The 25,640-nt window shown below is 32.9% G+C and overlaps 1 pseudogene; it reads left to right on the plus strand.

The window, feature by feature from the left end:
• Window positions 1–1,994: 1,994 nt before the first annotated feature.
• On the plus strand, window positions 1,995–24,835 carry LOC105781343 (sulfate transporter 1.2-like; annotated as a pseudogene).
• The last annotated feature ends 805 nt before the right edge of the window (window positions 24,836–25,640 follow it).

Consider the following 25,640-nt stretch of genomic DNA (forward strand, 5'->3'; position numbering starts at 1 on the left):
TTGTATACTACTTATCCGATTTTCTTCTTATGCAACATTTAATTTAAAATTCATGTGTTTTTTATTCTATTTTGATATTTCAAGTTTTCATGTATATTATTTATTTTAATTTTTCTTTTTAACATGTAAGTTATTATTCATGCATTGATGATTTCAAATGTTCTATCTTTCATGCTATTTTTTTTACTTTGTTTGGTGTTTCTTAACTTTCAATTCATTTAGTTTTCTAATGTTGATATTGATATTTGCATAATATATAATTGAGAGTATTGTTGTTATGTTTGTTTATAATTTATTTATTAATCATTCATTATTCATTACTGTACATTTTATCCTCAAATTATCCTTTTGCATTGTACATAATCACTCCATCGCATTTTATTCGTTTAAAAGGTTACGGTTAATATCGTTCAAGTATCAAAATTATCTAATTCAAAAGTTTTCAAAATAATATTGTATGTCGTTTTTGGAACTTCGAGGATCCGTGCCCTAACTTACGGGGTTTTCGATATTCTCATCTAACTAAAACAGTTAAACATTTTTTTCAAATACACCAAGTTTCAATAAAGATTTTTAAAAGGTTAGCTTATACTCGGGAATTCAAGTGTTGCATCCTAACTTATAGGATATGACATTTTTTGCCTCGGGATGAGAAGGCCTTTTTACATCCAGGTTTATCCAAGTATTGTTTTAGAAATATGGCATTAATAAAAGGGGAATCGTTTCCAATCTTTTCAAATTTTTAACGTTCGACTTTAAGACATTAATAAATCAATTCGGTACCAATTTTGGGCGTTACGAGGGTGCTAACCCTTCCTCGTGCGTAACCGACTCCCGAACCTATTTTCTCAAAATTCGTAGACCTAAAATCATTTTCAAGGTGATCCGATCACACCTCAATAAAAGATCGGTGGCGACTCCCAATTTCGTTTTAAAAGCCAGCCTCATTTTTTCAGAATAAAAATGGTTTCGACAGCTTCCACACAAAGTTGCTAGAGGGTTAAGACAAAGGTCCTCCCGGGATACAACGAAGTTTTGAATTTCCTTTAATTAGCAAAATTGAGGAATTCCCTAACTCTTACTCTAATTTCTGAAAATAAGATTGATTGTAATTATATATTTTGTGAGCACCATAATGACTCTATTTATATGCACTCAATGAATACAATTTTGAAGAGCCACAACTCTTCATATTGGACATACTTCTTGAGAGAAACATGTCCCATGGAAATGTATCCATTGGATGATAAATCATCACTTTTAATTTGAACAGTGTTTATGAATAATTGAATTTGTAAGATGATAAATCATCACTTTTAATTTGAATAGTGCTCATGAATAATTAATTTGCAATCTATAATTTCCAACACACCGTAGATACACTAAGTCATGGTTCTACAAAAGTTACTAGCATCTGTCTTTTGGCATTAAGCATTTTCTCTTCATCTTCATTTAGGAATGTACTCCTAATTTGTTTCAAAGACATTGGCAAACAATTTTGTTGAGGCCTCAAATTAGTAACTTGAAGAAACTTTTGAATAACCAACTTTATTTCACTCCCACCCAAGTCTTCAATGCGATCCTTGAATACTTGTGGCATATGCGGAGGTGGTTCCGAACCCATTTCCATAAACTTTTCCAAATATTCTCTCTTTCTTTGATTATTAATCTTCTGCTTCTTCTTTATGTCGCTGCTCGTCTTTTGTTTCTTTTGCTTGCCACTCAAGTAATTTTGTTTTCCTTCTTCAACTCCAATTTCATGACAAGATTTGAGACTCTCTTTCTCAACCATCATCTTGTTCTCCATCTTCGTGACTAGACAAGCTACAAACTTGGGCAATACCATCTGAGTTAATTTCTGTAGCTTCTTGCTTTGACTAGAAGTAGATGCTTCAACACCATTCAACAGCTCCAACCATGAACGATCACCATCATCAACTTTCTCTTTACCCTTTAACTCGAACATCTTCAATTCTTCAAAACTTATTTCAACAATGGCATATTTGTTAACAAAAAAAACTTTAGTATGAATAAACTAGTGCCTGTTTATATATATATTCGGAGTTCTAATCCACACCTAGCTTTGATTCTTATATCGTATTGAAGTGTAAAACTTTTATCTTATTTGAACTATTTAGTTTTGTTTTCTCTAATTATATAATTTTACTCATGGTAACTTTTTAATCTTACAATCGAGGCTTCTATTTTTATTTTTAAAAATATTTGTTAGGGATTCGAGGGTTGATAGTAAATTTTCTTAAAATTGTTTTTATAATTTAATTTTTGTAAAGTAGTATTTTTTATAATTTATTTAAATGTGAGTATGAATTAGAGATTCTATTATATAAAAAAATGGTTTTAAACTTTTAGTCCTTTTGATTTAATATTTCTATTTTAATTTGGTTTCTCTATTTAATATTTTAATCACCTACATGCTCATGCAGGATCCTTATCTCGCTCGGCAGTGAACTACATGGCTGGATGCAGGACTTACCATTGCAAGTCGTTGCATACCACCCGGTAGCCCTGTCTGCGAGTTAATGTAGTTGAAATTTCCATTTATTCTGTTCTTTTTGTTTCTAATATGCTGTAATTTACATCAGGACATTGGATACGCAAAGCTTGCCAATCTCGACCCCCAGTATGGATTGTGTAAGCTTCGTTCTACTTATTAAGATTGTATTTCCATGGTGGATTGGGAGGGAATCATACTGATTTTCGGATTGCATTGCAGATAGTAGCTTTGTTCCATCTCTTATTTATGCATTCATGGGAAGCTCACGGGATATCGTTATAGGACCGGTGGCTGTGGTGTCTCTCTTGCTTGGTACTCTCCTGCAGAATAAGATCGACTCATCTGAAAATCCGGTGGACTACCGACGCCTTGCATTCACAGCTACATTCTTTGCTGGTATCACTCAATTTACACTTGGATTTTTCAGGTAATATAGCCAATGCCTTATGATTTATCAAATACCTGTTTTGCTCCATCCTTTGAATGTTTCATCATTATGGAGAAAATCCGGCTTTATATTGTATATGCTGAATGGTTGGTGTGATCAATTTCAGGCTAGGATTCTTGATATACTTCCTATCTCATGCTGCCATTGTTGGCTTCATGGCTGGTGCTGCTATCACCATTGCCCTTTAGCAACTTAAGGTTCTGCTCGGCATAAAAAAGTTTACGAAGAAAACCGATAATGTCTCCGTCATGCGCTCAGTTCGGAGTGCAGCACATCATGGTGTAAGTGATTACTATCATACTTCTGAGGCATTGAACATGTTTCAATTCGACTAATCGTAATGGCAACTTTGTTTTACAGTGGAATTGGGAAACTATACTAATAGGAATGTCCTTCCTGGCGTTCCTCTTGGTCGCAAAATACATTGTAAGATCGTAGTTCGTAATTTTTTCGTTCATCGTATATGTAGAAAGCTTTCTTCATGTAATCATGATGCTGTATGAAACTGAGCAGGGGAAAAAGAAGAAGAAACTATTTTGGGTTCCGGCAATTGATACGTTGATTTCGGTTGTCCTCTCCACCTTTTTCATGTGCATCACACGATCTGACAAGCATGGTGTTCAGATTGTATCCATAATCCTTTCTTCTGTTCTATTTATTTACGAGCCTTGGCTTGTGGCAAAAGTAATGAAGATTCATTTTCACAATGTTTATCTTCAGGTGAAACATATTAGGAGGGGAATCAACCCATCATCTTTGAATGAAATATTTTTCTCTGGAGAATATCTTGCCAAAGGTTTCAGGATAGGTGTTTTAGCTGGTATGATTGCGTTGACGGTATGCAAATCCAGCCCCCTTTTTCCGTGATTTTGCTTAAGGAGATTAGATCGTAATAGCCGTGTCTTTCATCTTTTAGGAAGCTGTGGCAATTGGAAGAAATTTGCTTCCATGAAGGACTACCAGTCGGATAGAAACAAGGAAATGGTAGCATTGGGAACAATGAATGTCGTCGGTTCGATGACATCTTGTTACGTGGCCACAGGTACGAAAATAGAAATTTATATCCGTCACGATTCATCGCCTCTTTCCGATTTATATAATCAAATAAAATGTTCCAATATCAATCATCTACATGCTCATGCAGGCATGGTATTAACTTGCGGCTGCAACGCAGTGTAATGGCCGCATCGTAACGGTTTTGAAGGTCTCCGTGACGCAATATTGGCGCAGCGCGACGAGGGAACCACATCATGACTTTTGCAATCTGAAACCGTTACGTAACACTACAACATGCAATATATTGCGCGCAATGCCGCAACAAACTTTTAAATTATTCGAAATATGAAATAGACGAAACACTCGAATATTCTTAGACTTAGCAAAAAAAGAAAAAATGATGTTAAATAATAACAAATATTTAACTTATGAAACATCTTTATTTGATCTTTGGAACATTATGAAAATTGTTTGATCATTGGAACATTTAATAGACTTCCAACATTATACTTACATTAAATTAACAAATTGCATGTCTATTATCACTTTTTCTTAGCAATGATTATTGGGTAAAGCTTTATTTGTGATTACTTTAGGATTTGAATGATATATACACATACTTTTCTTTTACATACACTTGATATATATACACATACTTTTCTTTTACATTTAAGTTGTGTTACAACTTACAATTTTATAGCTTTATTTATGACTACTTAAGGATTTTAATGGTAGAATCTGTTAATGGCGTTGTGTTGTTTGGTTATGTCCTGATTTTGGACTTTCTGCACTACTATTTTTGCAGTTACTTTTTTCAATAATAAAATGAATATTGACTGAGAAAAAAAAAGAATTTGTAAATAGAATTTGTTTTGAAGTGTTTGAAAAACTACGATAGAATCTTTTGGTACAATCATTCAACAAATACAGAAAAAGGGTGATATGTAAGTAAATGATTAAAGTAAATAATGTAAATTTTGTTTTGAAGTGTTTCAAAAATTGGAAAACTGTGATAGAATCTTTTGGTACAATCATTTAACAAATGAAGGGGAAAAAGGGTAAAATGTAAGTAAATGGCTAAAGTAAACTGTAAATTTTGTTTTGAAGAATTTGAAAAATTGAAAAACTACGATAGAATCTTTTGGTACAATCATTCAACAAATAAAGGGAAAAAATTGAGTATGAAATGAATAAGTATATATATTATTTCATGTACTTTTTCTCTTAAAAATAGTTAACAAATTTAAAAGAAAAATTGAAATGTGCCAAAAGAAAAAGTTTACACCACTACATAAACCATCAACGAGTGGAAGAGGCAAATAAAAACTTTGAGTTCCAAATTTCACTTATCTTTCTCCACCATTTCAAGAGTTCACTTTTTTTTCTTCCATTTTAAAGCTTGTTCTTAACTCTATAGTTATTACAACAGGTATGATATGAAATTATTATTATTTTATTAATTGTGGTTGATTAGTATAGGCAACTAATTTAGGGTTTATTACTTAGTTAAAAAAATCTATTTATCTTAGTTTATTACATGAAAGTTGAAAGAACTAAATAAAAGATACAATAGATCTGGAGGCATTTAGTTACAAAGTCGTTTATAGGGTATTTTGTGAATCATTTTGTGATGTTTGTTATAAGTATTATGATTTATGTTTCATTTTTTGATCTTTTTTATTATTTTTAAGTTTTATAATTATTATTTTATTTTTGAATATTTTACTATCTGGTTTGATCTTATGTAATGAATAATAATGATTTATGTGCAGCTATAAAAACTGCCACGTTCGAGAAGTAAAGAAGGTGAAGCTCCTAGTGATGATTATGGTTGGAGGTGGGGAGAACCTGTTGAAGGTGGTCGTAATAATGTCAAATGCAAATTTTGTGAAAGAGTCATCAAAGGAGGAATAACATGGTTGAAAAAGCATTTGGCAGCAAAAAAAGGGAATGCAACACCTTGTCCAAATGTCTCGGCAGAAGTTAGAAAAAAACATTGCACAACAACTTAAGGAATATCATAATGAAAAAATTGTGAAGCAAAGGAGGAAAGAAAAATTGGAGGAAAGAATAAGAGGAGGAAAGAATAAGATTAGGAGATCATGGAGATTATGGTGATAGTGATGCTGATGATGAGGAGTTAACTATTGCAAGACATGAGAGTATAAGTTCCAAAATTGAATGGGAAGAAAGACAAATTTGAAGAGCAAGAACTGGTCAAGATTCAGTTTATGAAACTATGGGAGGTAGTAGTTCTGAAACTCAAGTATTTGGCAGATCATTTAGTATCCATAATTCTGAAAGAAATGGGAGGGAACATCAGTGGACTAATTTTAACTCTCCTAGAGCTAAATTAGCAAATATGGATCCTGTTCTTGAAAGATCAAAAAGTTCGAAGCAACCAAAAATCACTACAAGCTTATTGAAAAATGAAAAAGCAAAGCTGGGGAAAGCAATGTCAAAGTTAATATTGAATGAAGCTTTACCTGCAAGAATTACAGAGTCACAATTTCTACAGCCTGTACTTCAAGTTGCAGTTGAAGTTGGAAAATCAGTTAGGGGTCCTTCAGCTTATGAGGTGACAGGAGTGTATTTGGAAGAAGAGTATAAGGAAATACAAGAATAGGTGAATGCCTTTAAGCCTATCTGGGAAGAAAGAGGTGTGACCATTATGTGTGATGGATGGAAATGGACTAGAAATCAACATATAATCAAATTCTTGATTTATAGTCCTAGAGGTACTATTTTTAAAAAGTCAATTGATGCTAGCAGTGTTACCTCTCGTACTGCTGAGTATTATTTTAATATAATGGATAAAATGGTGGATAAAATTGGTGAAGAATTTATTATTCAATTTCTTATAGACAATGAAGCAGCAATCAAAGTCGGTGGTAAAATGTTGATGCAAAAGAGAAGGCTCTTGTATTGGTCAGGACGTTCTGCTCATTGCTTGGATCTTATTTTGGAAGAAATTGGTAACAGAAAAAGTGTGAGAAGGGTCCTAGATGAAGCAAAAAAGATAACTTCTTTCATATAAAATCATACATGGACGATTGGTTATATGAAGATATATACCCAGGGAAGAGAACTCTTGCGACCTGTGATTACTAGATTTGCTACCAATTTCATTGCTTTGGAGAGTATTGTTAGAAGCAAACAAGCACTAAAAGAAATGGTGACTTCTTCATAATGGAGAAGGTCCACATATGCAAGAAAACCAGCTGGATTAGACATGACGGAAGTTATTAACTCCAACCAGTTTTGGAAAAAGGTTGTTGATGTCGTAAATATCCAAGAACCGTTGGTTAAAATATTAAGGATGTGGGATGGTGATGAAAAACTGACTATGGGTTTTATTTATGAAGCTATGGATAGAGCAAAGTTGGCGATTCAAAGAGATTGTCTCTATTACAAGAAATATTGGGAAATAATTGATAGGAGATGGAGTAATCAACTTCATAGTGATTTACATTCTGCTGGTACGTCGTAAAAATTTTAACTTTTTAGATTGTGAAGTATTTTGTTTAGATATTTATTATATTATTTTTTATATAGGATATTTTTTAAATCTGCAATTTCTATATGGAGGTAATTCCATAAGTAATGTGCTTAATGAAACCATTTATGGATTTGAAATGTTATACAAAGGATAGAGCCTAACATGAATAATCAAGTTTTGGCAATGAGCCGGTATGTATTTATATACTTAAATTTTTAAAGAAACTTACAAATTATCATGTTGTAACTACTAATTCATTTATTTTAGTTGTTTCTATATGAAGATAAAATGGATTCTTTTGGAATACCGTTAGCCCAAGCTGCAATTCTGAAGACTAATCCTGGTAAAAAAAGAATTTCACCTCTATAGTTTTGTAGATAATGAAGATATATTTATGAATACTTTATGAATTGTATCCTATTATTTATGTTTTTTGAAGCTCAATGGTGGATTAATTATGGAAGTTGTGCACCTCAACTTCAACGCATTGCTATCAAAGTTTTGAGTCAAACAACTTCATCTTTAAATTGTGAACATAATTGGAGTACTTTTAGTTTGATTCATACAAAGAAAAGAAATAGGCTCAAGCATAGAAAGCTTTAAAAATTAGTTTATGTGCATTATTATAATATGAGGTTAAAGCTACGACACATGCGAAGAAAAAGTGCACTAGAGTTGGAAATGAGTTTTAGTCAGATCAATCTTGATAATATTTTTGAAGAGGATGATCTATTAAATGCATGGATTGAAGAAAGAGAAGATGCTACGCTTGATAGTGAACAGAATTTCTCATGGTTGCCTGAAGAGTTACTTAATGAAACTGCTGAAGAAACTCAAGGTGAAGATATGAATGACATTTCACCTGCTCCATCTAATGAAGAAAGTGTTCAACTATTGACATCAAGTGGTGATGATAGTGATGATCCTAGTGGCAATAATGAAGGTGCATACCAAACAACACATGGCCACATTTATTCTAGTAATTTTCATGGAGACCAAGGTGTGACCAGATATCCTTATGCTGTTGATCCAGGTTTGTATGAAACAAATGCATCAATTAGTTTACAAAATAGAAGAGATGGGGGTGGTACAACTCATGGGAGGATGAGAGAACACTTTCATGATTCATTTGCAGGTTCATCATCACATAGTTTAGCTACAAATGATAATGAAATGAGTGAATCATCTTAGGGTTCTCATTCCTACCAACCAAATGCATATTATCCACCTCACTTTGAACAAAATCCAAGCTATGGATTTATTGGTTACCATTTACCATACCATATGTTTCCTATGAATGATGCATCTTATCGTGCACACAATGTGATGTCTTTTTCACATGGAATAGTAAGGGATCAAAACTAAGGCAGTGATGAAAATGGAGATGCTTTAGATCCTCCACCCTATTCAGCTTGGTGGTGACTTGTAAGAAATGAAGTTTCCATATTTGTATTTATGTATTTTTTAAGTTATGTAACATGAACTTTTTCATGTTAAAATGTGAGAATATTTATATGCTTTTTCTAATATGAGACTATTTATATGTTACTCGTTAAAATTATGTTTGTTATTATCAATTATTTAGTATGATAATATTTATATAGTTTATATTTGTTTTCAATGAATTTTTATCTATAAAATTATATTTTTACTTTTAAAACAAAACATATAAAAGTGTTTATTAATATTAGAATATTAAAATATAGTTGCAAAATATGTAAATATAATATTTTAGATTTGAGAAACAAATCACATTTGCGACAGACGTTACGCGTTACATAACGTCTGCATCATTTGCAACTGCGACACCGCAACCGCGACAGACACCGTAATCGCAATTTAGTACTATGCATGCAGGATCCTTCTCTCGCTCCCCAGTAAACTACATGGCTGGATAAAATACTGTCGTATCTAATATCGTGATGTCATCTATTGTGCTACTAACATTGGAATTGACCATAACTCCATTATTCAAGTACACTCCAAATGTAATACTTGCTTCCATCATTATATACGCTGTGATTAGCTTAGTAGACATTAAAGTAATGACCCTAATATGGAAGATCGATAAGTTTGACTTTGTTGCTTGTATGGGAGCCTTCTTTGGTGTCGTTTTCTCTTCTGTCGAGATCGGCCTTTTAGTAGCGGTGAGGAACATAAGTAGATCGTTGACATATTTGATGGTCAATAAACTAACTATAAATATGACAAAGGCAAGCGCACCTATCGAACAATAGTATAGCTATGGTGAGTAGATAATATCGTATCCACGAGGACTAAAAGTATTAGTCGACAATTTGGGCTGATGTGTTTTAATCTAAATTTACTAAACTAATTTAACTAAGAATGCAACAGAGAATGAGTCAAAGAAATAATCGAATATTAACCAATGAGATAGACAATACCCAAGAAAGAATCCACCTAGACTTCACCTTTTATTATGAATCTGAATTAAACGATTTATTCACCTATTTCTTGATCCGTAAAAATCCCTAAATTATGTTAATATCTCTTTCAAGAGTAAGAAAAACTAACTTTAGGTTGATTAATTGAAATCTCTTTCTAATTAAAACCCTTATCATCGCATTAACTCAATCTATGGATTCTTTTATTAGATTTGACTATAATCTTGTAACAGCCCGTTTTTAGTGAAATTGGAATAGTGCTTTTGGGACCACAAATTTGATTCTGAAAGAAAATTTATTTTAATAATATTTCATGGTTTACATTATGATAGAAATGTCGTATGAAATTTTCGTAAAGAAATTTTATCGGTTAAATGTCTAATTAGATGGAAAGGACCAAATTGCATAAAAAGTTAAATTCTAGTAACTAAAGGGATCAAATAGCTATGGAATTCAAATTAGAGGTCCTTATATGGAAAATAGACTATTAAGAGGAGTTAGTAGATAAGTATGATAATTCATCCATGAAAAATTAAATAAAAAAAGGATGAAATTGGAAAGATGAAATAATTAAAGATGATAAATAATAAAAATCTAATATATCATCATTTATCATCATCTTTCCCTAATTAAAACATGGAAACCCTAGCCAAGAGAGCTTGAGCTCTAGCTAGCTTATTTTGCCTAATTAGGTATGTATTCTTGTCCCGTTTTTAGTAGTTTTCATGTTTTCGAGATCGTAATAGTTTAATTTAGCTATCTCAGGGATTAATTTACAAAGTTATCAAAGTGCTAGGGTTTTGCCATGGATGAATATAGTCGAATTATGAAGTTTTATGGTAGAAAATGAAAGGTTGTTGATAGATAAACAACTTTTATAGAGTGAATTTTGATGAAATTATGATTTAGGGAGTAAATTGAAAAGATGTAAAATTCATGGGAAAATTTTGAATTTTATGAAATGCATGGGATGCTATTGTTACATGTAAAAATCATCTAGACTTGGAATAAGGAATAAATTTCATGAATTTCATTTTTCGAGCCTAGGGACGAAATCGTAATTAAATAAAAGCATAGGGGCAAAATGGTGTTTTTCCAAATATATGAATTGAATTGAAATGAATATGAATTGATGTTAAATTCATTCATATAGATCCAGATAGACCAAATAAAGAGTTAGGAGAGGAAAAGAGAAGGTATCGGATTAGTAGATTACAAATACACGAACACTTGTCGAGGTAAGTTCGTGTAACTAAATTGTATAATTATATGTTTGAATTGAATGTTATGTATGTGAATTGTGTAATTGTTATATATGAAAATCAATCACATAATTGACAATGTCTGACAAGTATTAAGTCCTATTTGAACAAATGAAATTCGATGGATACAGGGTTCCCGAATTGGTTGTGGTCCGCATGTGTTGCGGACACACCGCAGCTCAAAAGAGCGTCCCGTTATTAGCTCTCATGAGCTCCCGTTATACGGTTCTTGTGAGCTTCCTGTTAATAGCTCTTCTGAGCATCCCGATTGGTTGTGATCCTACATGTGTTGTGGACACACCGCAACTCTTATGAGCATCCCAATATATGGCTCTTTGGAGCTTCCCGATTAAAGGCTCTTTCATGAGCTTTTTGATTAATTGGCTCTCCGGAGCTTCCTGATATTGGCTCACATGAGCTTTCTGTTTATATGCTCATATGAGCATTCCTGAATATGAATTGACGGATTACAGTTTTGTATACATAGTGTGTACTACCTGTGTATCCATCGATAATTCTAAGTGATTCAATGGGAAAAATTTTGATATGAAATAATATGAGTACGAAATGAATTATTACTTGTATATGCCTGAAATGCATGAAAATGATGTTACTTGACATGTTGAAAAACGAGATGAAAGATACATGTTTATGAAACTTGCCTGATGACTATGTACATTTGTGATCATGAGTTATTTTATGAATTACATGACTAACATGCTTGATGAGGATATGTGTTTAAGCATTTGGCCAAATTGGTTTGAGCTTGTTTAATTTGCTTACCTTAAATGCAAATGTATGGTTAGTTAATTTCCCGTTATACGAACTTATTAAGCATTAAAAATGTTTACTCTTTTTTATTTTCTTTGTCTTATAGTACTCTGAAGCTCATAAAGGTTGAAAGCTGGTCAGATTTATATCACACTATCCATCAGACTTTTCGGTATATATAGCAAACTAATTTTTGTTATAATGGCATGTATAGGTTATCTAGCCAACGTTGGCATAAAGATGTTTTGGTTGTAACTAGCCATTAGAATGGCTTGTGATGAACATAATTTGATGTGTATGAAAATGACCTTATTATGTTTAATGAGCAATAGTAAGGTTATTTTGGTAAGTTTGGATAGATGAGCATATGAGTTGATATATCATACACATGACTTGGTTTTTGGCTTGAATTATATGTTTGGTATTGGTTTGTGAATATGTTAAAGTAATAACTTAGGTGGAAGATAAATTGGGTGAGAAATGTGGCCATGGAAATGGCTTAATTTCGTCCACATGGGTAGAGACACGGATGTGTGTCTCAGTCGTGTGTGACATACAGCTTCATGCACGGGCGTGTGATTTGGCTGTGTGTCCCCTGCATTTTTAAATTTTGCAAAATAAAATGCTCAAAATGCCCACACGGCCTAGCACACAGGCGTGTGACTTGGCCGTGTGACCTCGCATCTATTAGATACAAGTTAGTATGCTCATATGGCCTAGCACACGGGCGTGTAGCTTGGCCGTGTGACCCAAGTTAGTGAGCACCCTAATTTGGACACAGGCTGGGACAAGACCGTGTGTTCCTATTTCGAATGCCCACACGGCCTGAGACACGGGTGTGTCTCTTGACCGTGTGAGCCACACGGCCTGGCCATACGGGCGTGTGTCCTCTGCACATTGGCAAAATTTTGATAATTTCTGAAAAAATTTTCTGAGTACCCAGTTTAGTCCCAACTTGTTTATAATGTGTATTTTGGGCCTCGAGGGCTCATATAAGGGACTTTATGATTAGTTTCTAATATGAATGTTAAATAATATGAAATGTCTGTTTTTGATCTGTACGTTCTGGTAATACTCCGTAACCCTGTTCCGGCGATGGATATGGGTTAGAGGTGTTAAATTTATTGGTCTCAGAGCTATGATTTAGTCGATTCTTGGACCAACGTAGCGTATACGATTCTAGCTATACATGTCATTATATAACCTGTGATAGTGTGATATCTCCTGACTATTTTAAAATATGTTTTTTCATATAGTAATGTTGTCCAACCGAGCTGAATCTGAAGAAGTGGAGAGCAATGCTCAAGCTTCAGTTCAAAGAGCAACCTCAAGTAGTAGAAGGCCCTTATCTGAAGGCCGAGGAGGAGAGGCTAAAGAAGCCTTCTTCCAAATGATGAATGAGTGGTTTACAAAATTTGTAAAAACAAATCCAGCTGTGAAATAACCTCCACCCCCTCTAGTTCCTTAACCGGTTCCCGATATATCACAAGGTACAGAACTTGTCAAAATTGGTAAGCCTCCTGTAGATAAAATTCGCAAATATAGGGCAGAAGAATTCAGAGCTACCGTTGAAGATGATCCCGAAAGAGCTAAATTTTGGTTAGAAAACACTATCAGGGTTCTGGATGAATTATCTTGCACACCGGCCGAATGTTTGAAACATGCTGTATCTCTATTAAAAGATTCAACTTATCAATGGTGGAATACACTCATTTCTATTGTTCCAAAAGAAAGGTTTACATGAGAACTTTTCCAAACTAAGTCACCAAAAAAATACATTAGCCAGAGATTTTTTAATCAGAAACGGAAAGAATTTCTGGAGCTCAAACAGGGACATATGACAGTATCTAAATATGAAAAAGAATTTTTTAGATTGAGTAAGTATGCCAGAGAATGTATCCCGATTGAAGTTGTCATATGCAGACAATTTGAAGAAGGATTAAATGAAGATATAAAATTGCTAGTTGGGATTCTCAAATTAAAAGAATTTGTTGTATTGGTTGATCGAGCATATAAAGTCGAAGAACTGAGTAAAGAAAAGAGACAAGCTGAGATGGAAGCCAGAACTTCAAGTAAAAGATTTACGGGAAAGTGATATCAATTGGCTTCCAAAAAATCAAAGAAATATTATGACCGTTCTATTACCTCTGTGGGATATTCAGGTAGAGATAGAGTTACCTGACGCTCCAGTTCAAAATCTCATGCTACATCTATAGCAAGTGTGGGTAGTGTTAGAAACATTAAACCTAGATGCAAGCTGTAACACCCCCTAACCCTAATCTGTCACCGGAACATGGTTACGAGGCATTACCAGACATATCAGACAATCTATAAATAATTTCTTAAATAAATAACAAACATATTATAATATAATCGTAAATTCATATAAATATTTATTTTACTAATTGACTTCATTTTTTTATTTTATGTGATTAAAAAAAACTCAATATAACCCCTTTATAAATAGTTAACCTTCCTTGGAATTTCAAACCGCAACCAATTCACAATTCATACAATTTCATGTTCAAATAACCTAAACATATCTTAAACATTAACTTAGTAATTTACTAAATAAATATTCGCATATATTGTTTAAATAAATAAACTTCATTCATTCAATTTTAATTTTAGCACCAAATATACCATTTTATAACTTAACGTTTCATTTATCATTCAAACATTAGAGACCAATTTTTTACTACCAAAACTTACAAGACTCTTTAATAAGACCAAAGTACATGCCACATTTACCAAAGGAAAAATACATCACCAAAGTTATGCTGAAGTCGGGATTGATCTGGATGTTGAATCGGGACCTTTGACTTCTATCGACCTGCGCACGGAAACAACTGTACGCTGAGTATTTCATACTCAGTGGTATTACCATAATTCAAATTATAACAATAATAAACATGTAATGCATAAATCATACATAGAAATTTAAATTCAAATTTCATATTTCAACAATAAGAATTCATCAATTAATATCATATATCCACAATTTTAAACTTGGACACATCATGAACCTTAGGTTCATTCTTCAATTTCATATCACATTTCAATTCGTAATTTAACTTTTTCATCTCATTTCAGTAGCTCGATTGATCAACTCATTCAGTTTATCATTTCATGATTTACCCTATTAACAAAATTCAAACTTTGGCGGATACATGGATCCAACCAAACACTCCAGTATGACACCCAGTGCCTCATCTGATAGTTCGAAGCAATAGTTGACTCCCCAGTGTCTCATCGGCAAAGCCGAAGAAAGTTGGTACATGATACCTCATCGAATATATCCGAAGAAATATAGTGACACCCAGTGTCTCATCGACTCGAGGTCGAAGTATCCCTGAACTCTTCCAATCCTACGGCATGCCAACTATATCTGACTCACCCCGACTAGTTAATAGGGTCTCCAAATTCACATTTCAATTCAATTTCACTTTTTCACTTTCAATCACAATTCGATTCAAAATTCACTTTTCCATTTTTAAGTCAATAATCGATTCAATTCCACACATATATTCATCATTCAATTGAATTTTGTTCAAATTAATAATACTTACCATACTTTTCACTTACCATACATATAAATTTAAATATAGCATTTAATATTAAATAATTTGAATTATAGTAATACAAACCCGAAATCCGTGATTACTCCTCGATGATCTTCTCTTTTCCTTTCTGTGCCGATGCCTCAAGTTCTTTATTAGCTACGAAAAATTAAGATAATTTCATAACCAATAAGATAATTTATATCTAATTAATTGAATTTCTATTCAATTTTCTACTTTAATTTCAATTTAGTCTTAACTAAATTCACTTATTTTTCTATCTCAATTCATACTTTATTTCAATTCAAATTTCAACCAAACTTAGACATAACTATCTAAATTTTATCATAAAATCCTAATTTCGAAATTCATTCAATTAAACCTCTAATTCAACAATTTGTTCAACATATATCATGTTCAAAAACCTAAAAAAAAACTTCCAAAACCTCAACCTAATTTCAACAAAACTCTATTCTAAAGCTTCTAAAACATCAAAATTAAAAGAAAAGAGCTTAACTGACTTACCTATTAAAGCTTCAAACCTTAAAACCCTAGTTTTTCCTTTTATTTTTCTTTCTTTTCTTTTTCTCCTTACCCTACTCTGTTTCGAAATGGCTATTTGTTTCTTCTTTCTTTATTTGTTTCCTTTCCTTTATCTTATTTACTTTATATTATATTTGATTTAATTAATAATTAATAATGATAAAATATCTTTATACTTAAATTACAAGTAAATTATGTATTTAAATTACAATTGTACCAATATGATTTTTTACACATGTATATTTTATTACCATACATTTGTTACAATTCAATTTATTTTATAATATAATAATTCAATTTAATTTATAATATAATTTTAGCTAATTAATATAATATTTTATTAATATAGTAATTTAATATATAAAATATCTTTTACTTACAATTCAAGAAAATATACAATTATATTACAAGTGTACAAATACATATATTACACATGTACAATTTTATCATCATACATTTGTCTTTATTTTAATTTATTTAATAATAATAGTAATAATAATATAATTACTCTAATAAATATCATGTAAAAATCTCGATATTTTAAACATATACAGACCTCACCTATTAAAATGGGCACAATTGCCTATTTAGTCCCCTTTATTTTATTTTGATATATAATTAGACTTTTACCCTTTATTCACTTTAGTCCTTTTTCCTATTTTCTCTTAATTAAACTAAATTCACTTAATTAAAATCAAATTAAACACACTACTAGACTCATAAATATTCCTAATAATTATCTACATGTTCAATTTTCTAAGACGGAGGCTCGATACTACACTTTTTCGATGTCCGTGAATTTTGGGTCATTACACAAGCACTGTATTAAAATGCATTTTGGTGAGTGCAGAATGAAAAGTGGAGTGTGTTTTAGATGTGGTTCCTTTGACCACTATCCCAGAGACTGCCCAGAGAAAGTTGAAAGAGATACTGTTCAAACTTCAAGGCCGAGCAACCCCACCACGAGAGGTAGACCACCTCGAAATCTCGGCAATGTGAGTGGTAGCCGAGGTACAGAAAAAGATTCGACTATAAAATCTGAAGCACGAGCACCTGCTAGAACATATGCTATTCATGTACGTGAAGATGCCTCTGCACCAGACGTTATTACCAGTACATTTTCTCTTATTAATATTGATATAATTGCTTTAATTGATCCTGGTTCAACCCATTCATACATTTGCACGAATTTAGTGTCTAATAAAAATTTACCTGTCGAGTCCTCTGAATTCGTGGTTAAAGTATCAAATCCCCTAGGCCAGTATGTGATGGTGGATAAAATTTGCAAGAATTTCCCGTTAATGGTACGGGGTTACTGTTTCCCGGCCGATTTGATGTTATTGCCATTTGATGAATTTGATGTGATTCTGGGTATGGACTGGTTAACTCAGCATGATGCTGTAGTAAATTGTAAACAGAAGCATATTGTATTGAAATGTCAGAATGGTGAAATGCTTCATATTGAATCTGATAATTTGGATGGGTTGTCTAATGTGATATCAGTCATGTCAGTACGGAAATAAGTCAGAAAATGTTATGATACTTAACTTGCTTATTGTCTATTGTCTATAGTATCTTGATGTGTTTCCAGAGGAGTTACCCGAATTACCACCGAATAGTAAAGTTGAATTTTCTATAGATCTTGTTTCGGGGACAACACTGATATCGATAGTACCGTACAAAATGGCTCCTACAGAATTAAAAGAATTGAAAGCACAGTTGCAAGAACTGGCTGACAGAGGTTTTGCTCGACCTAGTTTTTCACCTTGGGGTGCACCTGTTCTGTTTGTCAAGAAAAAGGATAGACCTTTGAGATTTTGTATTGATTACCGATAGTTCAACAAGGTTACAATCATGAATAAGTACCTTGGGGAGCATTGATGATTTTTTTGATCAGTTGAAAGGTGCCACCATGTTTTCAAAGATAGATCTTCGTTCTGGCTATTATCAGTTACGAGTAAAAGACTCGGATGTACCAAAAATGGCCTTCAGAACCAGGTACGGACATTATGAATTCCTTGTGATGTCGTTTGGCTTGACAAATGCACCTGCAATGTTTATGGATTTAATGAATAGAATTTTTAGACCGTATTTGGATAGATTTGTTGTTGTATTCATTGATGATATTTTGGTATATTCTCGAGATGAAAATGAACATACTGATCACTTGAGAATTGTTCTGCAAACTCTGCGTGAAAAACTGTATGTTAAATTTAGTAAATGTAAATTTTGGCTTCGGGAAGTTGGTTTTCTTAGACATATAGTGTCTGCTGAAGGCATTAGAGTAGACCCGAATAAAATTTCAACAATTGTTAACTGGAAACCACTGAAAATGTGTCTGAAGTCAGAATTTTTTGGGGTTAGCTAGTTATTGTCCGAGATTTGTAAAAGGGTTTTCGATGATAGCTTCTCCAATGACACGGTTGTTGCAAAAAGATGTGAAATTTGAATGGACTGATAAATGTCAGTAGAGTTTTGACTGATTGAAAGTCTTGTTGACTAAAGCACCCGTCCTAGTTCAGCCTGAATCGGGTAAGGAATTTGTGATTTACAGTGATGCGTCATTGAATGGTTTAGGCTGTATTTTTATGCAAGAAGGTAAAGTAATAGCCTATGTTTCCAGACAGCCAAAGCCACATGAAAAGAAGTATCTGATACATGATCCTGAATTAGCAGCTATTGTATTTGCTCTGAAAATTTGGCGACATTACTTGTTCGGTGACAAATGTCATATATTCACCGATCATAAAAGCTTAAAGTATTTGATGTCGCAAAAAGATTTGAATCTAAGACATCGCAGGTGGCTTGAATTGTTGAAAGATTATGATTTGATTATTGATTATCATCCAGGATAGGCAAATGTGGTAGCAGATGCTCTGAGTAGAAAGTCTTTGTTTGCTTTACGAGCTATGAATACTCGATTGATGCCACTTGAGTAACTCTTTCCCACTTCCATTCCGGGATAGGGGTAACCCCTATCTCCAAAAAAGAAAGATGTCATTTGGGTAATCGTCGACCGTTTAACGAAGGCTGTACACTTTATTTCGGTACGTATGGATTTCTCCTTGGACAAAATAGCAGAGTTGTATATTTCAGAAATTGTTAGACTACATGGAGAGCCAGTCTCTATTATTTCTGATAGAGATCCCGTTTTACATCCTGATTTTGGGAAAAGCTACAGGAAGCTCTAGGCACTCAATTACATTTTAGTACTGCATTCTATCCTCAGACTGATGGTCTGTCCGAACATGTAATACAGATTCTAGAAGATATGCTTCAGGGTTGTAATTTAGAATTTGAAGGCAATTGGGAGAAATATTTGTCGTTAGTCGAATTTGCATACAATAACAGCTATCAGTCAATCATTAAGATGGCACTGTATGAAGTTTTATATGGACACAAATGCAGAACTCCATTGTATTGGACTGAGCTCAGTGAGAAAAAGATACATGGAGTTGATCCGATCTTTGAAACCGAAGAAAAAGTAAAAGTGATCTGAAATAGTTTAAAAGCAGCTTCTGATTGTCAGAAATCCTATATGGATCTTAAATGGAAAGAAATAGAATTTCATGTTGGCAACAAGGTATTCTTGAAAGTTTGACCTTGGAAAAAAGTTCTTCGATTTGGCCGTAAAGGAAAACTGAGTCCACGATTTATCGGGCCATATGAGATCACTGAGAGAATCGGACCTGTAGTATACCGATTAGCTTTACCACTAGAACTAGAAAGGATTCACAATGTCTTTCATGTGTGTATGTTATGATGACATCGATCAGACCCTTCACATGTTATTTCTCCGACAGATGTTGAAATTCAGTCTGATATGACATACAGTGAGGAACCGATCAGAATACTGGCACATTAGACAAAAGAATTGAGAAATAAAAAGGTAGCTCTTGTTAAAGTTCTCTGGCAACGACATGGGATAGAGGAAGCTACTTGGGAACCTGAGAAAATAATTAAAAAGCAATATCCGAATCTCTTTATTGGTAAGATTTTCGAGGATGAAAATTTCTTAAGAGAGAGTTGTAATAGCCCGTTTTCAGTGAAATCGGAACAATAGTTTTGGGACCACAAATTTGAGTCTGGAAGAAAATTTATTTTAATAATATTTCATGGTCTGCATTATGATAGAAATGTTGTATGAAAATTTCGTAAATAAATTTTATCGGTTACATATCTAATTAGATGGAAAGGACCAAATTGCATAAAATGTAAAAGTTGAATTCCAGTAACTAAAGGGATCAAATAGCTATGTAATTCAAAATTAGAGGTCTTTATATGACAAATAAACCATTAAGAGGAGTTAGTAGATAAGTATGATGATTTATCCATGGAAAATTAAATAAAGAAAAGGATGAAATTGGAAAAATGATATAATTAAAGATGATAAATAATAAAAATCTAATATATCATCATTTATCATCATCTTTCTCAAATTAAAACATGGAAACCCTAGCCATGAGAGCTTGAGCTCTAGCAAGCTTATTTTTCCTAATTAGGTATGTATTCTTGTCCCGTTTTTAGTAATTTTCATGTTTCCGAGATCGTAATAGTTTAATTTAGCTATCTCGAGGATTAATTTAGAAATTTATCAAAGTACTAGGGTTTTTCCATGGATGAATATAGTTGAATTATGAAGTTTTATGGTAGAAAATGAAAAGTTTTTTATAGATAAACAACTTTTATAAAGTGAATTTTATAAAATTATGATTTAGGAGTAAATTGAAAAGATGTAAAATTCATGGGAAAATTTTGAATTTTATGAGATACATGGGCTGCTATTTTTAAATGTAAAAATTGACTAGACTTGGAATAAGGAATAAATTTCATGAATTTTATTTTTTGAGCCTAGGGATGAAATCGTAATTAAATAAAAGCATAAGGGAAAATGGTAATTTTGCCAAAGATGTGAAATGAATTGAAATGAAAATGAATTGATGTTAAATTCATTCATATAGGTCCGAATAGATCAAATACGGAGTTAGAACGAGGAAAAGAGAAGGTATCAGATTAGTATATTACAAATACACGAACACTTGTCGAGTTAAGTTCGTGTAACTAAATTGTATAATTATATGTTTGAATTGAGTGTTATGTATGTGAATTGGAGTAATTGTTATATATGAAAATCAATCACATATCTGACAATGTCTAACAAGTATTAAGTCTCGTTTGAACAAATGGAATTCGATGGATACAGGGTTCTCGAATTGGTTGTGGTCTTGCATGTGTTGAGGACACACCACAGCTTGAAAAAGCATCCCGTTATTAGCTCTCATGAGCTTCCCGTTATATGGTTCTTGTGAGCTTCCCGTTAATAGCTCTTTGGAGCATCCCGATTGGTTATGATCCTACATGTGTTGTGGACACACTACAGCTCTTATGAGCATCCCGATATATAGCTCTTCAGAGCTTCTTGATTAAAGGCTCTTTCATGAGCTTCTCGATTAATTGGCTCTCCGGAGCTTCTTGATATTGGCTCACTTGAACCTTCCCAATATTGGCTCGTATGAGCTTCTCGTTAATGGCTCTCTGGAGCTTCCCGTTACATGGCTCACATGAGCTTCCTGTTTATATGCTCACATGAGCATTCCCTAATATGAATTGACAGATTATAGTTTTCTACACTTAGTGTGTACTACCCTTGTATCCAGTGATAATTCTAAGGGATTCAACGGGAAAATTTCTAATATGATATAATATGAGTACGAAATGAATTATTACCTGTATATGCCTGAAATACATGAAAATGATGTTAATTGACATGTTGAAAAATGAGATGAAAGATACATGTTTATGAAACTTGCGTGATGACTATGTACATTTGTAATTATGAGTTATTATATGAATTACATGACTAACATGCTTGATGAGGATATGTGTTTAGGCATTTGGCCAAATTGGTTTGAGCATGTTTAGTTTGCTTACCTTAAATGCAAATGTATTGTAAGCTAGTTTCCCGTTATAAGAACTTACTAAGAATTAAATGCTTACTCTATTTTATTTTCTCTGTCTGATAGTACTCTGAAGCTCGTAAAGGTTGAAAGTTGGTCGGAGCTACATCACACTTTCCATCAGATTTTTCGGTATATATAGCAAACTAATTTTGATTATAATGACATGTATAGGTTAACTAGCCAATGTTGGCATAAAGATGTTTTGGTTGTAACTAGCCATTGGAATGGCTTGTGATGAACATAATTTGATGTGTATGAAAATGGCCTTATTATGTTTAATGTGTGATAATAGGTTTATTTTGGTAAGTTTGGATAGATGAGCATATGAGTTGATATATCATGCATATAACTTGGTTTTTGGCTTGAATTATATGTTTGGTATTGGTTTGTGAATATGTTAAAGTAATAATATTGGTGGAAGAAAAATTGGGTGGAAATGTGGCCATGGAAATGGCCTAATTTCGTCTACACGGGTAGAGACATAGGCGTGTGACTCAGCCGTGTGTGACACACTGCCTCATGTACGGGCGTGTGGTTTTTCCGTGTATCCCCTGCATCTTTAAATTTTGCAAAACAGAATGCTCAAAATGTCCACACAGCCTAGAACACGGGCATGTGACTTGGCCATGTTAGCCCTTTATCTATTAAATATAAGTCAGTATACTCACAAGGCCTAGCACATGGGCGTGTGGCTTGGTCGTGTGACCCAAGTCAGTGAACACCTTAATTTGGACACGGGCTAGGACACAGCCGTGTGTTCCAATTTCGAATGCCTACACAGCTTGGCCACACGGGCGTGTGTCCCCTACACCTTGGCAAAATTTTGATATTTTCTAAAAAAATTTATAAGTACCCGATTGAGTTCCGACTTGTTTCTAATGTGTATTTTGGGCCTCGAGGGCTCAAAGGGACTTTATGATTGGTTTCTTATATGAATGTTAAATAATATGAAATTTTTATTTTTGATCTATACATTCCGGTAATACTCCTTAACCCTGTTTCGGCGATAGATATGGGTTATGGGTGTTACAAATCTGGTAGATTTATGTCATCTTATTTCTAAGATTGCATGCAACTCCACTCAGTTATGCTAGATCTACTCTTAACTGGGGACTTTTCCTTAACTGAAATAAGCACATTAAACATGAATTAATATCTCGAAAATATTAAAACAAGAAATAAGCATACATAATTGAGAACAAGAATCAAGTATTTATTTTTCAAAAATAGAAATTAAATAAAATGATCCATCATAGATTTCATCTTCCCTAGGTATCTAGGGAATTTAGTTCATAATCCTGAATAGAAACATCTCAAAGTTAGAATAACCATAAGACATAAAGAAACTCAATAAAACTTCGAAAGAAATTAAAGGGAGATCTTCAATCTTGATGGAGATCCGCTTCCGAGTTGGTTCCAATGGCATTCTTAGAGTGTTTTCTTCGATCTTCTTTGATTGCTCCCTCATGTCTTCTTCTAATTGGTATTTATATACTTTAAAATGTTCAGGAAACTTAAAAATTGGGGTTTTCCGTGTATTTGGAAATCAGGGTGCGAAATCAACATGGGCTAGCACATGAGCGTGTGTCCAGCCCATGTGGAAATGCCCAGGCCGTGTGGATCCTGAAAATAGCTCTATTTGTCAAATTTTGGCTCGTTTTTTGCTCCTTTCGCTCTCAAATACTCTCCTAAATATAGAAATATAAATTTAAAGGATTAGGAGCATCAAATTCACTAATTTGCATAATTAGTCATCCAAAAACACATTAAGAATGAGATTAAAATATGTCAATTTTATAGCTTATCAATATTCTAAGTTTTTTATTAATTTACAATACATATCCACCTAAATGATCCATGTTGTTATCATAACATGTTTCAATATAGTTATAAAAAAATCCTCTTACAAGTTACAAGACCTTGAACCGTGATTCTCAGAAAGATCCCGAGGACTACCGTCTATAGAAACATCCTTCAATATCCAGCTGCAATGAAAGTTCCTGGCATAATCATTGTTAGAGTTGATTCTGCCATTTACTTTGCCAACTCCAACTATGTAAAAGAAAGGTTAGCTTTTCCACATACATGAAGTAATAAAAAGGATGTATAGACATTGACAAACTGCAAACTTCTTGCAGGATTTTGAGATGGCTGGCTGATGAAGAAAAACAACTAAAAGAAAGTTCTTGACTCGTAGTCCAATATCTTATCATCAAAATGTCACGTAAGCTATCTTCTATTTTTTATTTTTCGGGTTCATTGAACTATCACTTACTTTATACATTCTTTTTTAGTTGTTACTGGCATTGGCACTAGTGACATACATGCCATGGAAGAGTTATTCAGAAGCCTTGAGAAGAGAGATGTTAAGGTAACATACTTCAAGATTAAACTCAAAAGGTTTGTAATGACATTCATGCCATACATGTTTTTAACTAAGTACTATCGATCATGCATCATACATGCCATACATTAAACTGAGTACTATTGTTCATGCATCATACATCATACATTCTTTTTGCACCATACGTGCCACACATTAAACTAAGTACTATTGTTCATGCATCAACATGCCATACATTACGCCAAGTAAAATTGTCCATGAATTATACGTTCTTTTTGAATCATCCATGACATGCATACTTTAACTAAGTACTATTGTTCATGCATCATACATCATACGTGCCATACATTAAACTAATTATTATTTTTCATGCATCATAATACATGAGCTTGTTTTGGCAAATCTAGGGCCAGTTGTGGTTGACAAGTTCCATGCATCAAAGTTTCATGAGATGATAAGGGAAGATAGGATCTTCCTCACTGTGGAAGACGTTGTTGTAACAAGTTCTCCAAAAATGGATTTGGAACCATAAGTTACCATCGAATTGATTCGGAATCCAAGTTATTCGACACAGTTCGGTACACAAGATTACACAAAGAAGCTTGTTAAAGCAAAATTTGGAAGATACTCATATTGAAAAAAATGGGAAGTAAGATTAAATGTTGACAATGAATAAATATCACATAGGGATGTGATTCAACAAAGTTTGTAAAAGTGTAAATTTTACTAGAGGGTTTTCTTCATTATTCTCCTGTTTTCCTTCAATGGGGCTTCGAGAATTTTCTTACATTTTCCTTTATTTACATACATACGAGTGAATTTATTTAACTTTCTGCTCAATTAGTGAACAAACACTACTTTTTGTCAACTTACTTTCATTGATAATGTATAATGTGTCTTTTTTAAAGTTTATACCCTAAATGCCCAACGAAATGTGAACAAATTAATTTATTGATATAATATTTACTTAACAATGGTTGTTAATCGTCCATGCTTGCAAATTGTGGTGAATATTGAAATATAATTAAGAGTAGTACAAACTCCAACTTAATACATATTGTCTTTTTAAGAAAGAGGCAAATGAAACCTTATATAATTATTCATCAATCAATTGATCAATTTCTCACTCAATTAGTGAACAAACACTACATTTCATCGTCATAATTCATTCCTTTAAATTAAATGTTAAATCTACTTACTTTCATGGATTGTTAATAAAATTTATGAATTCTTTTGAATCCAACAAAGCAATATAGCCTAACTCCCTAACGAAATAAAATAGGCTTTTGCTAATTCAAATATCAAATTCAAGTAACAAACTTATATGAAAATAATAA

Source organism: Gossypium raimondii, chromosome 13 (assembly GCF_025698545.1).
Source record: "Gossypium raimondii isolate GPD5lz chromosome 13, ASM2569854v1, whole genome shotgun sequence".
Lineage (NCBI taxonomy): Eukaryota > Viridiplantae > Streptophyta > Magnoliopsida > Malvales > Malvaceae > Gossypium > Gossypium raimondii.